Below are 18459 nucleotides of genomic sequence, written 5' to 3' on the forward strand. Positions count from 1 at the left end.
AATGATGTGGAATGATGGGACATGATGTGGAATGATGGGACATGATGTGGATTGATAGGACATGATGGGACATGATGTGGAATGATAGGACATGATGTGGATTGATAGGACATGATGGGACATGATGGGACATGATGTGGATTGATAGGACATGATGGGACATGATGTGGAATGCTGGGACATGATGTGGAATGATGTGGAATACTAGGACATGATGTGGAATGATGGGACATGATGTGGAATGATGTGGAATGATGTGGATTGATGGGACATGATGTGGAATGCTGGGACATGATGTGGAATGATGTGGCATGATGGGACATGATGTGGAATGATGTGGAATGATGGGACATGCTGGGACATAATGTGGAATGCTGGGACATGATGTGGAATGATGTGGAACGATGGGACATGATGCGGAATGATGGGACATGATAGGACATGATGTGGAATGCTGGGACATGATGTGGAATGATGTGGCATGATGGGACATGATGTGGAATGATGTGGAATGATGGGACATGCTGGGACATAATGTGGAATGCTGGGACATGATGTGGAATGATGTGGAACGATGGGACATGATGCGGAATGATGGGACATGATAGGACATGATGTGGAATGATGGGACATGATGTGGAATGATGGGACATGATATGGAATGATGGGATATGATGTGGAATGATGGGACATGATGTGGAATGATGGGACATTATATGGAATGATGGGATATGATGTGGAATGATGGGACATGATGTGGAATGATGGGACATGATATGGAATGATGGGATATGATGTGGAATGATGGGACATGATGGGACATGATGTGGAATGATGGGACATGATGGGATATGATGTGGACATGATGTGGACATGATGGGACATGATGTGAAATGATGGGAATGATAGGACATGATGTGGAATGATGTGGAATGATAGGACATGATGGGACATGATGTGGAATGCTGGGACATGATGTGGGATAATGGGACATGATGGGACATGATGTGGAATGATGGGACATGATGTGGAATGCTGGGACATGATGTGGAATGATGGGACATGATGGGACATGATGTGGAATGATAGGACATGATGTGGAATGTTAAGACATGATGGGACATGATGTGGAATGCTGGGACATGATGTGGAATGCTGGGACATGATGTGGAATGATGGGACATGATGTGGAATGATGGGACATGATGGGACACAATATGGAGTGCTGGGACATGATGTGGAATGCTGGGACATGATGTGGAATTCTGGGGAATGATGTGGAATGCTGGGACATGATGTGGAATGCTGCGACATGATGTGGAATTCTGGGACATGATGTGGAATGATGGGACATGATGTGGAATGATATGGAATGATGTTGAATGCTGGGACATGATGGGGAATGATGGGACATGATGTGGAATGATGTGGAATGCTGGGACATGATGTGGAATGATGTGGAATGATGGGACATGATGTGGAATGATGTGGAATGATGGGACATGATGTCGAATGCTGGGACATGATGTGGAATGATGTGGAATGATGGGACATGATGTCGAATGCTGGGACATGATGTGGAATGATGTGGCATGATGGGACATGATGTGGAATGATGGGACATGATGTGGAATGATGTGGAATGATGGGACATGATGTCGAATGCTGGGACATGATGTGGAATGATGTGGCATGATGGGACATGATGTGGAATGATGTGGAATGATGGGACATGCTGGGACATGATGTGGAATCTTGGGACATGATGTGGAATGATGGGACATGATGTGGAATGATGGGATATGATGTGGAATGCTGGGACATGATGTGGAATTCTGAGACATGATGTGGAATGCTGGGACATCATATGGAATGATGGGACATGATGTGGAATGCTGCAACATGACGTGGAATGATGGGACATGATGTGGAATGATGTGGAATGCTAGGACATGATGTGGAATGATGGGACATGATTTGGAATCATGGGGAATGATGTGGAATGATGGGTCATGAAGTGGAATGATGTGGAATGATGGGACATGATGTGGAATGATGGGACGTGATGTGGAATGACTGGAATGATGTGGAATGATAGGACATAATGTGGAATGATAGGACATGATGTGGAATGATGTGGAATGATGGGACATGATGTGGAATGACTGGACATGATATGGAATGATAGGACATGATGTGGAATGCTAGGGCATGATGTGGAATGCTGGTACATGATGTGGAATGCTGGTACATGATGTGGAATGGTGGGACATGATGTGGAATGCTGGGACATGATGTGGAATGCTGGTACATGATGTGGAAAGCTGGTACATGATGTGGAATGGTTGGACATGATGTGGAATGCTGGGACATGATGTGGAATGCTGGTACATGATGTGGAATGGTGGGACATGATGTGGAATGATGGGACATGATGTGGAATGCTGGACATGATGTGGAATGATGGGACATGATAGGACATGATATGGAATGATGGGACATGATGTGGAATGATGGAATATGATGTGGAAGGATGGGACATGATGGGACATGATCTGGAATGATGTGGAATGTTAGGACATCATGTGGAATGATGGGACATGATTTGGAATGATATGGACATTATGGGACATGTTTTGGAATGATTGGACATGATGTGGGATGCTGGTACATGATGTGGAATGATGGGAAATGATGTGGAAGGATGGGACATGATTCGACATGATTTGGACATGATGTGGAATGATGGGACATGATGTGGAATGATGGGACATGATGTGGAATGCTGGGACATGATGTGGAATGATGCGACATGATTTGAAATGCAGGGACATGAAGTAGAATGATGGGACATAATGTGGAATTATGGGACATGTTTTGGAATGATGGGACATGATGTGGAATGCTGGTACATGATGTGGAATGATGTGACATGATGTGGAAGGATGGGACATGATGGGACATAATCTGGAATGATGTGGAATGTTGGGACATGATGTGGAATGATGGGACATGATGTGGAATGATATGGACATTATGGGACATGATGTGGAATGATATGGAATGATGGGACATGATGTGGAATAATGTGGAATGCTGGGACATGATGTGGAATGATGGGACATGATTTGGAATGATGGGGCATGATGGAACATGATGTGGAATGCTGGGACATGATGTGAAATGATGGGACATGATGGGACATGATGTGGAATGCTGGGACATGATGTGGAATGATGGGACATGATGTGGAATGCTGGGACATAATGTGGAATGATGGGACATAATAGGACATGATGTGGAATGATGGGACATGATGTGGAATGATGGGACATGATGTGGAATTATGGGACATGATTTGGAATATTGGGACAATATGTGGAATGCTGGGACACGATGTGGAATGATGTGGACTGCCAGGACATGATGTGGAATGATAGGACATGATGTGGAATGATGTGGAATGCTGGGACATGATGTGGAATGATAGGACATGATGTGGAATGCTGGGACATGATGTGGAATGATGGGACATGATTTGGAATGATGGGACATCATGTGGAATGATGGGACATGATGTGGAATGATGGGACATGATTTGGAATGCAGGGACATGATGTGGAATGATGGGACATGATGTGGAATGCTGGGACATGATGTGGAATGATGGGACAGGATGTGGAATGATGGGACATGATGTGGATTGATGGGACATGATTTGGAATGATGGGACATGATGTGGAATGATGGGACAGGATGTGGAATGATGGGACATGATGTGGATTGATGGGACATAAAGGGACATGATAGGACATGATGTGGAATGATGGGACATGTGGAATGATGGGACATTATGTGGAATGCTGGGACATGATGTGGAATGCTGGGACATGATGTGGAATGATGGAACATGATGTGGAATGCCGGGACATGATGTGGAATGATGGAACATGATGTGGAATGATGGGACATGATGGGACATGATGTGGAATGATGGGACATGTGGAATGATGGGACATTATGTGGAATGCTGGGACATGATGTGGAATGCTGGGACATGATGTGGAATGATGGAACATGATGTGGAATGCCGGGACATGATGTGGAATGATGGAACATGATGTGGAATGATGGGACATGATGGGACATGATGTGGAATGCTGGGACATGATGTGGAATGCTGGGACATGATGTGGAATGCTGAGACATGATGTGGAATGATATGGACATTATGGGACATGATGTGGAATGATATGGAATGATGGGACATGATGTGGAATGATGTGGAATGCTGGGAAGTGATGTGGAATGTTGGGACATGATGTGGAATTATGGGACATGATTTGGAATGATGGGACATGATGGAACATGATGTGGAATGCTGGGAAGTGATGTGGAATGATGGGACATGATGTGGAAGGATGGGACATGATGTGGAATGATTTGGAATGCTGAGACATGATATGGAATGCTGGGACATGATGTGGAATGCTGGGACATCATTTGGAATGATGGGACATGATGGGACATGATGTGGAATGATGTGGAATGCTGAGACATGATGTGGAATGATGGGACATGATGTGGAATTATGGGACATGATGGGACATGATGTGGAATTATGGGACATGATTTGGAATGATGGGACATGATGTGGAATGATGGCACATGATGTGGAATCCTGGGACATGATGTGGAATTATGGGACATGATGGGACATGATGTGGGATGATGGGACATGATGTGGAATGATGGGACATGACGTGGAATGATGGGACATGATGTGGAATGATGTGGAATGCTGGTACATGATGTGGAACACTGGTACATGATGTGGAATGATGGGACATGATGTGGAATGATAGGACACAATGGGACATGATGTGGAAGGATGGGACATGATGGGACATGACCTGCAACGATGTGGAATGCTGGGACATGATGTGGAATGATGGGACATGATGTGGAATGATGGGACATGAATTGGAATGACGGGACATGATGGGACATGATGTGGAATGACGGGACATGATGCGACACAATAGGACATGATGTGGAATGATGGGACATAATGTGGAATGAAGGGACATGATGTGGAATGATGTGGAATGATGGGACATGACGTGGAATGATGGGACATGATTTGGAATGCAGGGACATGATGTGGAAAGATGGGACAGGATGTGGAATGATGGGACAGGATGTGGAATGATGGGACATAATGTGGAATGATGGGACATGATGTGGAATGATGGGACATGATGTGGAATGCTGGGACATGATGTGTATTGATGGGACATAATGGGACATGATAGGACATGATGTGGAATGATGGGACATGATGTGGAATTATGGGACATGATGTGGAATGATGGGACATGATGTGGAAGGATGGGACATGATGGGACATAATCTGGAATGATGTGGAATGTTGGGACATGATGTGGAATGATATGAACATTATGGGACATGATGTGGAATGATGTGGAATGCTGGGACATGATGTGGAATGATGGGACATGATGTGGAATGATGTGGAATGCTGGGACATGATGTGGAATGATGGGACATGATATGGAATGATGGGACATGATGTTGAATTATGGGACATGATGGAACATGATGTGGAATGATGGGACATGATGTGGAATGCTGGGACATGATGTGGAATGATGGGACATGATGGGACATGATGTGGAATGATGTGGAATGCTGAGACATGTTCTGGAATGATGTGGAATGATGGGACATGATGTGGACATGATGGGACATGATGTGGAATGCTGGGACATGATGCGACATGATTTGGACATGATGTGGAATGCTGGGACATGATGTGGAATGCTGGGACATGATGTGGAATGCTGGGACATGATGTGGAATGCTGGGACATGATGTGGAATGATGGAACATGATGTGGAATGCCGGGACATGACGTGGAATGATGGGACATGATCTGGAATGATGTGGATTGCTGGGACATGATGTGGAATCCTGGGGCATGATGTGGAATGATGGGACATGATGTGGAATGCTGGTACATGATGTTGGATGATGGGGCATGATGTGGAAGGATGGAAAATGATGGGACATAATCTGGAATGATGTGGAATGTTGGGACATGATGTGGAATGATATGAACATTATGGGACATGATGTGGAATGATGTGGAATGCTGGGACATGATGTGGAATGATGGGACATGATGTGGAATGATGTGGAATGCTGGGACATGATGTGGAATGATGGGACATGATATGGAATGATGGGACATGATGTTGAATTATGGGACATGATGGAACATGATGTGGAATGATGGGACATGATGTGGAATGCTGGGACATGATGTGGAATGATGGGACATGATGGGACATGATGTGGAATGATGTGGAATGCTGAGACATGTTCTGGAATGATGTGGAATGATGGGACATGATGTGGACATGATGGGACATGATGTGGAATGCTGGGACATGATGCGGCATGATTTGGACATGATGTGGAATGCTGGGACATGATGTGGAATGCTGGGACATGATGTGGAATGATGGAACATGATGTGGAATGCCGGGACATGACGTGGAATGATGGGACATGATCTGGAATGATGTGGATTGCTGGGACATGATGTGGAATCCTGGGGCATGATGTGGAATGATGGGACATGATGTGGAATGCTGGTACATGATGTTGGATGATGGGACATGATGTGGAAGGATGGAAAATGATGGGACATAATCTGGAATGATGTGGAATGTTGGGACATGATGTGGAATGCTTGGACATGATGTGTAATGATGGGACACGATCGGACAGGATGTTGAATGATGTGGAATGCTGAGACATGATATGGAATGCTGGGACATGATGTCGAATGCTGGGACATCATTTGGAATGATGGGACATGATGTGGAATGATGTGGAATGATGTGGAATGCTGAGACATGATGTGGAATGCTGGTACATGATGTGGAATGATGGGACATGATGTGGAATGCTGGTACATGATGTTGGATGATGGGACATGATGTGGTAGGATGGGACATGATGGGACATAATCTGGAATGATGTGGAATCCTGGGGCATGATGTGGAATGATGGGACATGATGTGGAGTGATATGAACATTATGGGACATGATGTGGAATGATGTGGAATGCTGGGACACGATGTGGAATGATGGGACATGATATGGAATGATGGGACATGATGTGGAATGATATGAACATTATGGGACATGATGTGGAATGATGTGGAATGCTGGGACATGATGTGGAATGATGGGACATGATATGGAATGATGGGACATGATGTTGAATTATGGGACATGATGGAAAATGATGTGGAATGATGGGACATGATATGGAATGATGTGGAAAGCTGAGACATGTTCTGGAATGATGGGATATAATGGGACATGATGTGGACATGACGGGACATGATGTGGAATGCTGGGACATGATGCGACATGATTTGGACTTGATGTGGAATGATGGGACATGATGCGGAATGCTGGGACATAATGTGCAATGATGGGACATAATAGGACATGATGTGGACATGATGGGACATGATGTGGAATGCTGGGACATGATGCGACATGATTTGGACATGATGTGGAATGCTGAGACATGATGTGGAATGCTGGTACATGATGTGGAATGATGGGACATGATGTGGAATGCTGGTACATGATGTTGGATGATGGGACATGATGTGGTAGGATGGGACATGATGGGACATAATCTGGAATGATGTGGAATGTTGGGACATGATGTGGAATGATGGGACATGATGTGGAATGATATGAACATTATGGGACATGATGTGGAATGATGTGGAATGCTGGGACACGATGTGGAATGATGGGACATGATATGGAATGATGGGACATGATGTTGAATTATGGGACATGATGGAAAATGATGTGGAATGATGGGACATGATGTGGAATGATGTGGAATGCTGAGACATGTTCTGGAATGATGGGATATGATGGGACATGATGTGGACATGACGGGACATGATGTGGAATGCTGGGACATGATGCGACATGATTTGGACTTGATGTGGAATTCTGGTACATGATGTGGAATTCTGGGACATGATGTGGAATGATGGGACATGATGTGGAATGATAGGACATGATGTGGATTGATAGGACATGATGGGACATGATGTGGAATGCTGGGACATGATGTGGAATGATGTGGAATACTAGGACATGATGTGGATTGATGGGACATGATGTGGGATGATGGGACATGATGTGGAATGATGGGACATGACGTGGAATGATGGGACATGATGTGGAATGATGTGGAATTCTGGGACATGATGTGGAATGCTGGTACATGATGTGGAACACTGGTACATGATGTGGAATGATGGGACATGATGTGGAATGATAGGACACAATGGGACATGATGTGGAAGGATGGGACATGATGGGACATGACCTGCAACGATGTGGAATGCTGGGACATGATGTGGAATGATGGGACATGATGTGGAATGATGGGACATGAATTGGAATGACGGGACATGATGGGACATGATGTGGAATGACGGGACATGATGCGACACAATAGGACATGATGTGGAATGATGGGACATAATGTGGAATGAAGGGACATGATGTGGAATGATGTGGAATGATGGGACATGACGTGGAATGATGGGACATGATTTGGAATGCAGGGACATGATGTGGAATGATGGGACATGATGTGGAATGATGGGACATGATGTGGAATGCTGGGACATTATGTGGAAAGATGGGACAGGATGTGGAATGATGGGACAGGATGTGGAATGATGGGACATAATGTGGAATGATGGGACATGATGTGGAATGATGGGACATGATGTGGAATGCTGGGACATGATGTGTATTGATGGGACATAATGGGACATGATAGGACATGATGTGGAATGATGGGACATGATGTGGAATTATGGGACATGATGTGGAATGATGGGACATGATGTGGAAGGATGGGACATGATGGGACATAATCTGGAATGATGTGGAATGTTGGGACATGATGTGGAATGATATGAACATTATGGGACATGATGTGGAATGATGTGGAATGCTGGGACATGATGTGGAATGATGGGACATGATGTGGAATGATGTGGAATGCTGGGACATGATGTGGAATGATGGGACATGATATGGAATGATGGGACATGATGTTGAATTATGGGACATGATGGAACATGATGTGGAATGATGGGACATGATGTGGAATGCTGGGACATGATGTGGAATGATGGGACATGATGGGACATGATGTGGAATGATGTGGAATGCTGAGACATGTTCTGGAATGATGTGGAATGATGGGACATGATGTGGACATGATGGGACATGATGTGGAATGCTGGGACATGATGCGACATGATTTGGACATGATGTGGAATGCTGGGACATGATGTGGAATGCTGGGACATGATGTGGAATGCTGGGACATGATGTGGAATGCTGGGACATGATGTGGAATGATGGAACATGATGTGGAATGCCGGGACATGACGTGGAATGATGGGACATGATCTGGAATGATGTGGATTGCTGGGACATGATGTGGAATCCTGGGGCATGATGTGGAATGATGGGACATGATGTGGAATGCTGGTACATGATGTTGGATGATGGGGCATGATGTGGAAGGATGGAAAATGATGGGACATAATCTGGAATGATGTGGAATGTTGGGACATGATGTGGAATGATATGAACATTATGGGACATGATGTGGAATGATGTGGAATGCTGGGACATGATGTGGAATGATGGGACATGATGTGGAATGATGTGGAATGCTGGGACATGATGTGGAATGATGGGACATGATATGGAATGATGGGACATGATGTTGAATTATGGGACATGATGGAACATGATGTGGAATGATGGGACATGATGTGGAATGCTGGGACATGATGTGGAATGATGGGACATGATGGGACATGATGTGGAATGATGTGGAATGCTGAGACATGTTCTGGAATGATGTGGAATGATGGGACATGATGTGGACATGATGGGACATGATGTGGAATGCTGGGACATGATGCGGCATGATTTGGACATGATGTGGAATGCTGGGACATGATGTGGAATGCTGGGACATGATGTGGAATGCTGGGACATGATGTGGAATGCTGGGACATGATGTGGAATGATGGAACATGATGTGGAATGCCGGGACATGACGTGGAATGATGGGACATGATCTGGAATGATGTGGATTGCTGGGACATGATGTGGAATCCTGGGGCATGATGTGGAATGATGGGACATGATGTGGAATGCTGGTACATGATGTTGGATGATGGGACATGATGTGGAAGGATGGAAAATGATGGGACATAATCTGGAATGATGTGGAATGTTGGGACATGATGTGGAATGCTTGGACATGATGTGTAATGATGGGACACGATCGGACAGGATGTTGAATGATGTGGAATGCTGAGACATGATATGGAATGCTGGGACATGATGTCGAATGCTGGGACATCATTTGGAATGATGGGACATGATGTGGAATGATGTGGAATGATGTGGAATGCTGAGACATGATGTGGAATGCTGGTACATGATGTGGAATGATGGGACATGATGTGGAATGCTGGTACATGATGTTGGATGATGGGACATGATGTGGTAGGATGGGACATGATGGGACATAATCTGGAATGATGTGGAATGTTGGGACATGATGTGGAATGATGGGACATGATGTGGAATGATATGAACATTATGGGACATGATGTGGAATGATGTGGAATGCTGGGACACGATGTGGAATGATGGGACATGATATGGAATGATGGGACATGATGTGGAATGATATGAACATTATGGGACATGATGTGGAATGATGTGGAATGCTGGGACATGATGTGGAATGATGGGACATGATATGGAATGATGGGACATGATGTTGAATTATGGGACATGATGGAAAATGATGTGGAATGATGGGACATGTTCTGGAATGATGAGATATGATGGGACATGATGTGGACATGACGGGACATGATGTGGAATGCTGGGACATGATGCGACATGATTTGGACTTGATGTGGAATGATGGGACATGATGCGGAATGCTGGGACATAATGTGCAATGATGGGACATAATAGGACATGATGTGGACATGATGGGACATGATGTGGAATGCTGGGACATGATGCGACATGATTTGGACATGATGTGGAATGCTGAGACATGATGTGGAATGCTGGTACATGATGTGGAATGATGGGACATGATGTGGAATGCTGGTACATGATGTTGGATGATGGGACATGATGTGGTAGGATGGGACATGATGGGACATAATCTGGAATGATGTGGAATGTTGGGACATGATGTGGAATGATGGGACATGATGTGGAATGATATGAACATTATGGGACATGATGTGGAATGATGTGGAATGCTGGGACACGATGTGGAATGATGGGACATGATATGGAATGATGGGACATGATGTTGAATTATGGGACATGATGGAAAATGATGTGGAATGATGGGACATGATGTGGAATGATGTGGAATGCTGAGACATGTTCTGGAATGATGGGATATGATGGGACATGATGTGGACATGACGGGACATGATGTGGAATGCTGGGACATGATGCGACATGATTTGGACTTGATGTGGAATGATGGGACATGATGCGGAATGCTGGGACATAATGTGCAATGATGGGACATAATAGGACATGATGTGGACATGATGGGACATGATGTGGAATGCTGGGACATGATGCGACATGATTTGGACATGATGTGGAATGCTGAGACATTTTCTGGAATGATGGGATATGATGGGACATGATGTGGAATGCTGGGACATGATGCGACATGATTTGGACATGGTGTGGAATGATGGGACATGATGTGGAATGCTGGGACATGATGTGGAATGCTGGGACATGATGTGGAATGATGGAACATGATGTGGAATTCCGGGACATGACGTGGAATGATGGGACATGATCTGGAATGATGTGGATTGCTGGGACATGATGTGGAATCCTGGGACATAATCTGGAATGATGTGGAATGTTGGGACATGATGTGGAATGATGGGACACGATCGGACATGATGTTGAATGATGGGACATGATGTGGAATGATGGGACATGGCGTGGAATGATGGGACATGATCTGGAATGATGTGCAATCCTGGGACATGATGTGGAATGCTGGGACATGATGTGGAATGCTGGTACATGATGTGGAATGATGGGACATGATGTGGAATGCTGGTACATGATGTTGGATGATGGGACATGATGTGGAATGCTGGTACATGATGTTGGATGATGGGACATGATGTGGAAGGATGGGACATGATGGGACATAATCTGGAATGATGTGGAATGTTGGGACATGATGTGGAATGATGGGACATGATGTGGAATGATATGAACATTATGGGACATGATGTGGAATGATATGGAATGATGGGACATGATGTGGAATGATGTGGAATGCTGGGACATGATGTGGAATGATGGGACATGATATGGAATGATGGGACATGATGTTGAATTATGGGACATGATGGAACATGATGTGGAATGATGGGACATGATGGGACATGATGTGGAATGATGTGGAATGCTGAGACATGTTCTGGAATGATGGGATATGATGGGACATGATGTGGACATGATGGGACATGATGTGGAATGCTGGGACATGATGCGACATGATTTGGACATGATGTGGAATGATGGGACATGATGTGGAATGCTGGTACATAATGTGGAATGATGGGACATAATAGGACATGATGTGGACATGATGGGACATGATGTGGAATGCTGGGACATGATGCGAAATGATTTGGACATGATGTGGAATGATGTGGAATGCTGAGACATGTTCTGGAATGATGGGATATGATGGGACATGATGTGGACATGATGGGACATGTTGTGGAATGCTGGGACATGATGTGGAATGCTGGGACATGATGTGGAATGCTGGGACATGATGTGGAATGATGGAACATGATGTGGAATGCCGGGACATGACGTGGAATGATGGGACATGATCTGGAATGATGTGGATTGATGGGACATGATGTGGAATCCTGGGGCATGATGTGGAATGATGGTACATGATGTTGGATGATGGGACATGATGTGGAAGGATGGAAAATGATGGGACATAATCTGGAAGGATGTGGAATGTTGGGACATGATGTGGAACGATTGGACATGATGTGTAATGATGGGACATGATGTTGAATGCTGGGACAACATTTGGAATGATGGGACATGATGTGGAATGCTGAGACATGATGTGGAATGTTGGGACAGGATGTGGAATGATAGGAAATGTTGTGGAATTATGGGACAGGATGGGACATGATGTGGAAATATGGGACATGATTTGGAATGATGGGACATGATGTGGAATCATGGGACATGATGTGGAATCCTGGGACATGATGTGGAATTATGGGACATGATGGGACAAGATGTTGAATGATGGAACATGATGTGGAATGATGGGACATGGCGTGGAATGATGGGACATGATGTGGAATGATGTGGAATGCTGGGACATGATGTGGAATCCTGGGGCATGATGTGGAATGCTGGGACATGATGTGGAATGATGGGACATGATGTGGAATGATAGGCCATGATGGGACATGATGTGGAAGGATGGGACAAGATGGGACATGATCTGGAACGATGTGGAATGCTGGGACATGATGTGGAATGATGGGATATGATTTGGAATGATGGGACATGATGCGGAATTATGGGACATTATATGGAATGATGTGGAATCCTGGGGCATGATGTGGAATGCTGGGACATGATGTGGAATGCTGGTACATGATGTGGAATGATGGGACATGATGTGGAATGCTGGTACATGATGTGGAATGATGGGACATGATGTGGAAGGCTGGTACATGATGTTGGATGATGGGACATGATGTGGAAGGATGGGACATGATGGGACATGATCTGGAATGATTTGGATTGCTGGGACATGATGTGGAATGCTGGGACATGATGTGGAATGCTGGTACATGATGTGGAATGATGGGACATGACGTGGAATGATGGGACATGATCTGGAATGATGTGCAATCCTGGGACATGATGTGGAATGCTGGGACATCATGTGGAATGCTGGTACATGATGTGGAATGATGGGACATGATGTGGAATGCTGGTACATGATGTTGGATAATGGGACATGATGTGGAAGGATGGGAAATGATGTGGAATGATGGGACATGATGTGGAATGATATGAACATTATGGGACATGATGTGGAATGATATGGAATGATGGGACATGATGTGGAATGATGTGGAATGCTGGGATATGATGTGGAATGATGGGACATGATGTGGAATGCTGGGACATAATCTGGAATGATGTGGAATGTTGGGACATGATGTGGAATGATGGGACATGATGTGGAATGATATGAACATTATGGGACATGATGTGGAATGATATGGAATGATGGGACATGATGTGGAATGATGTGGAATGCTGGGATATGATGTGGAATGATGGGACATGATGTGGAATGCTGGGGCATGATGTGGAATGATGTGGACTATCGGGACATGATGTGGAATGATGGGACATGATGGGACATGATGTGGAATGATGTGGAATGCTAGGACATGTTCTGGAATGATGGGATATGATGGGACATGATGTGGAATGATGGGACATGATGTGGAATGATATGAACATTATGGGACATGATGTGGAATGATATGGAATGATGGGACATGATGTGGAATGATGTGGAATGCTGGGATATGATGTGGAATTATGGGACATGATTTGGAATATTGGGACAATATGTGGAATGCTGGGACACGATGTGGAATGATGTGGACTGCCAGGACATGATGTGGAATGATAGGACATGATGAGACATGATGTGGAATGATGGGACATGATGTGGAATGCTGGGACATGATGTGGAATGCTGGGACATGATGTGGAATGATGTGGAATGCCGGGACATGATGTGGAATGATAGGACATGATGTGACATGACAGGACATGATGTGGAATGATGGGACATGATGTGGAATGATAGGACATGATGTAGAATGATGGGACATGATGTGGAATGATGGGACATGATGTGGAATGATAGGACATGATGTAGAATGATGGGACATGATGTGGAATGATGGAACATGATGTGGAATGATGGGACATGATTTGGAATGCAGGGACATGATGTGGATCGATGGGACATGATGTGGAATGCTGGGACATGATGTGGAATGATGGGACAGGATGTGGATTGATGGGACATAATGGGACATGATGGGACATGATGTGGAATGATGGGACATGTGGAATGATGGGACATGATGTGGAATTATGGGACATGATGGAACATGATGTGGAATGATGGGACATGATGTGGAATGATGGAACATGATCTGGAATGATGTGGATTGCTGGGACATGATGTGGAATGCCGGGACATGATCTGGAATGATGTGGATTGCTGGGAAATGATGTGGAATGCTGAGACATGATATGGAATGATGTGGATTGCTGGGACATGATGTGGAATGATGGGACATGATGTGGAATGTTGGGACATGATGTGGAATGATATGGACATTATGGGACATGATGTGGAATGATATGGAATGATGGGACATGATTTGGAATGCAGGGACATGATGTGGATCGATGGGACATGATGTGGAATGCTGGGACATGATGTGGAATGATGGGACAGGATGTGGATTGATGGGACATAATGGGACATGATAGGACATGATGTGGAATGATGGGACATGATGTGGAATGAGGGGACATGTGGAATGATGGGACATGATGTGGAATGATGGAACATGATCTGGAATGATGTGGATTGCTGGGACATGATGTGGAATGCCGGGACATGATCTGGAATGATGTGGATTGCTGGGACATGATGTGGAATGCTGAGACATGATATGGAATGATGTGGATTGCTGGGACATGATGTGGAATGATGGGACATGATGTGGAATGATGGAACATGATGTGGAATGCCGGGACATGACGTGGAATGATGGGACATGATCTGGAATGATGTGGAATGCTGGGACATGATGTGGAATGATGGGACATGATGTGGAATGTTGGGACATGATGTGGAATGATATGGACATTATGGGACATGATGTGGAATGATATGGAAGGTTGGGACATGATGTGGAATGATAGGACATGATGTAGAATGATGGGACATGATGTGGAATGATGGAACATGAAGTGGAATGATGGGACATGATTTGGAATGCAGGGACATGATGTGGATCGATGGGACATGATGTGGAATGCTGGGACATGATGTGGAATGATGGGACAGGATGTGGATTGATGGGACATAATGGGACATGATAGGACATGATGTGGAATGATGGGACATGATGTGGAATGATGGGACATGTGGAATGATGGGACATGATGTGGAATTATGGGACATGATGGAACATGATGTGGAATGATGGGACATGATGTGGAATGATGGAACATGATCTGGAATGATGTGGATTGCTGGGACATGATGTGGAATGCCGGGACATGATCTGGAATGATGTGGATTGCTGGGAAATGATGTGGAATGCTGAGACATGATATGGAATGATGTGGATTGCTGGGACATGATGTGGAATGATGGGACATGATGTGGAATGTTGGGACATGATGTGGAATGATATGGACATTATGGGACATGATGTGGAATGATATGGAATGATGGGACATGATTTGGAATGCAGGGACATGATGTGGATCGATGGGACATGATGTGGAATGCTGGGACATGATGTGGAATGATGGGACAGGATGTGGATTGATGGGACATAATGGGACATGATAGGACATGATGTGGAATGATGGGACATGATGTGGAATGATGGGACATGTGGAATGATGGGACATGATGTGGAATTATGGGACATGATGGAACATGATGTGGAATGATGGGACATGATGTGGAATGATGGAACATGATCTGGAATGATGTGGATTGCTGGGACATGATGTGGAATGCCGGGACATGATCTGGAATGATGTGGATTGCTGGGACATGATGTGGAATGATGGGACATGATGTGGAATGATGGAACATGATGTGGAATGCCGGGACATGACGTGGAATGATGGGACATGATCTGGAATGATGTGGATTGCTGGGACATGATGTGGAATGATGGGACATGATGTGGAATGTTGGGACATGATGTGGAATGATATGGACATTATGGGACATGATGTGGAATGATATGGAATGATGGGACATGATGTGGAATGATGTGGAATGCTGGGAAGTGATGTGGAATGATGGGACATGATGTGGAATTATGGGACATGATTTGGAATGATGGGACATGATGGAACATGATGTGGAATGCTGGGACATGATGTGGAATGATGGGACATGATGTGGAATGCTGGGACATGATGTGGAATGATGGGACATGATTTGGAATGATGGGATATGATGGAAAATGATATGGAATGCTGGGACATGATGTAGAATGCTGGGACATCATTTGGAATGATGGGACATGATGGGACATGATGTGGAATGATGTGGAATGCTGAGACATGATGTGGAATGCTGGGACATGATGGGATATGATGGGACATGTTGTGGAATTATGGGACAGGATGGGACATGATGTGGAAATATGGGACATGATTTGGAATGCTGGGACATGATGTAGAATGCTGGGACATCATTTGGAATGATGGGACATGATGGGACATGATGTGGAATGATGTGGAATGCTAGGACATGTTCTGGAATGATGGGATATGATGGGACATGATGTGGACATGATGGGACATGATGTGGAATGATGGGAAATGATGCGACATGATTTGGACATGATGTGGAATGATGGGCCATGATGTGGAATGCTGGGACATAATGTGGAATGATGGGACATAATAGGACATGATGTGGAATTATGGGACATGATTTGGAATATTGGGACAATATGTGGAATGCTGGGACACTATGTGGAATGATGTGGACTGCCAGGACATGATGTGGAATGATAGGACATGATGAGACATGATGTGGAATGATGGGACATGATGTGGAATGCTGGGACATGATGTGGAATGATGTGGAATGCCGGGACATGATGTGGAATGATAGGACATGATGTGACATGATAGGACATGATGTGGAATGATGGGACATGATGTGGAATGATAGGACATGATGTGGAATGATGGGACATGATGTGGAATGATGGGACATGATTTGGAATGATGGGACATGATGTGGAATGATGGAACATGATGTGGAATGATGGGACATGATTTGGAATGCAGGGACATGATGTGGATCGATGGGACATGATGTGGAATGCTGGGACATGATGTGGAATGATGGGACAGGAT

General features: G+C 44.8%; 1 protein-coding gene across 1 annotated transcript in view; it reads right to left on the reverse strand.

The window, feature by feature from the left end:
* The window catches only part of LOC306765239 (chaperone Ric-8A-like), a gene marked incomplete at both ends in the record, with an annotated part of 103402 nt that overhangs the window by 29085 nt on the left and 55858 nt on the right, over nucleotides 1-18459 (reverse strand). The window lies entirely within an intron of this gene.

The sequence above is a fragment of the Telmatherina bonti genome (assembly GCF_933228915.1).
Source record: "Telmatherina bonti genome assembly, chromosome: 14".
Lineage (NCBI taxonomy): Eukaryota > Metazoa > Chordata > Actinopteri > Atheriniformes > Telmatherinidae > Telmatherina > Telmatherina bonti.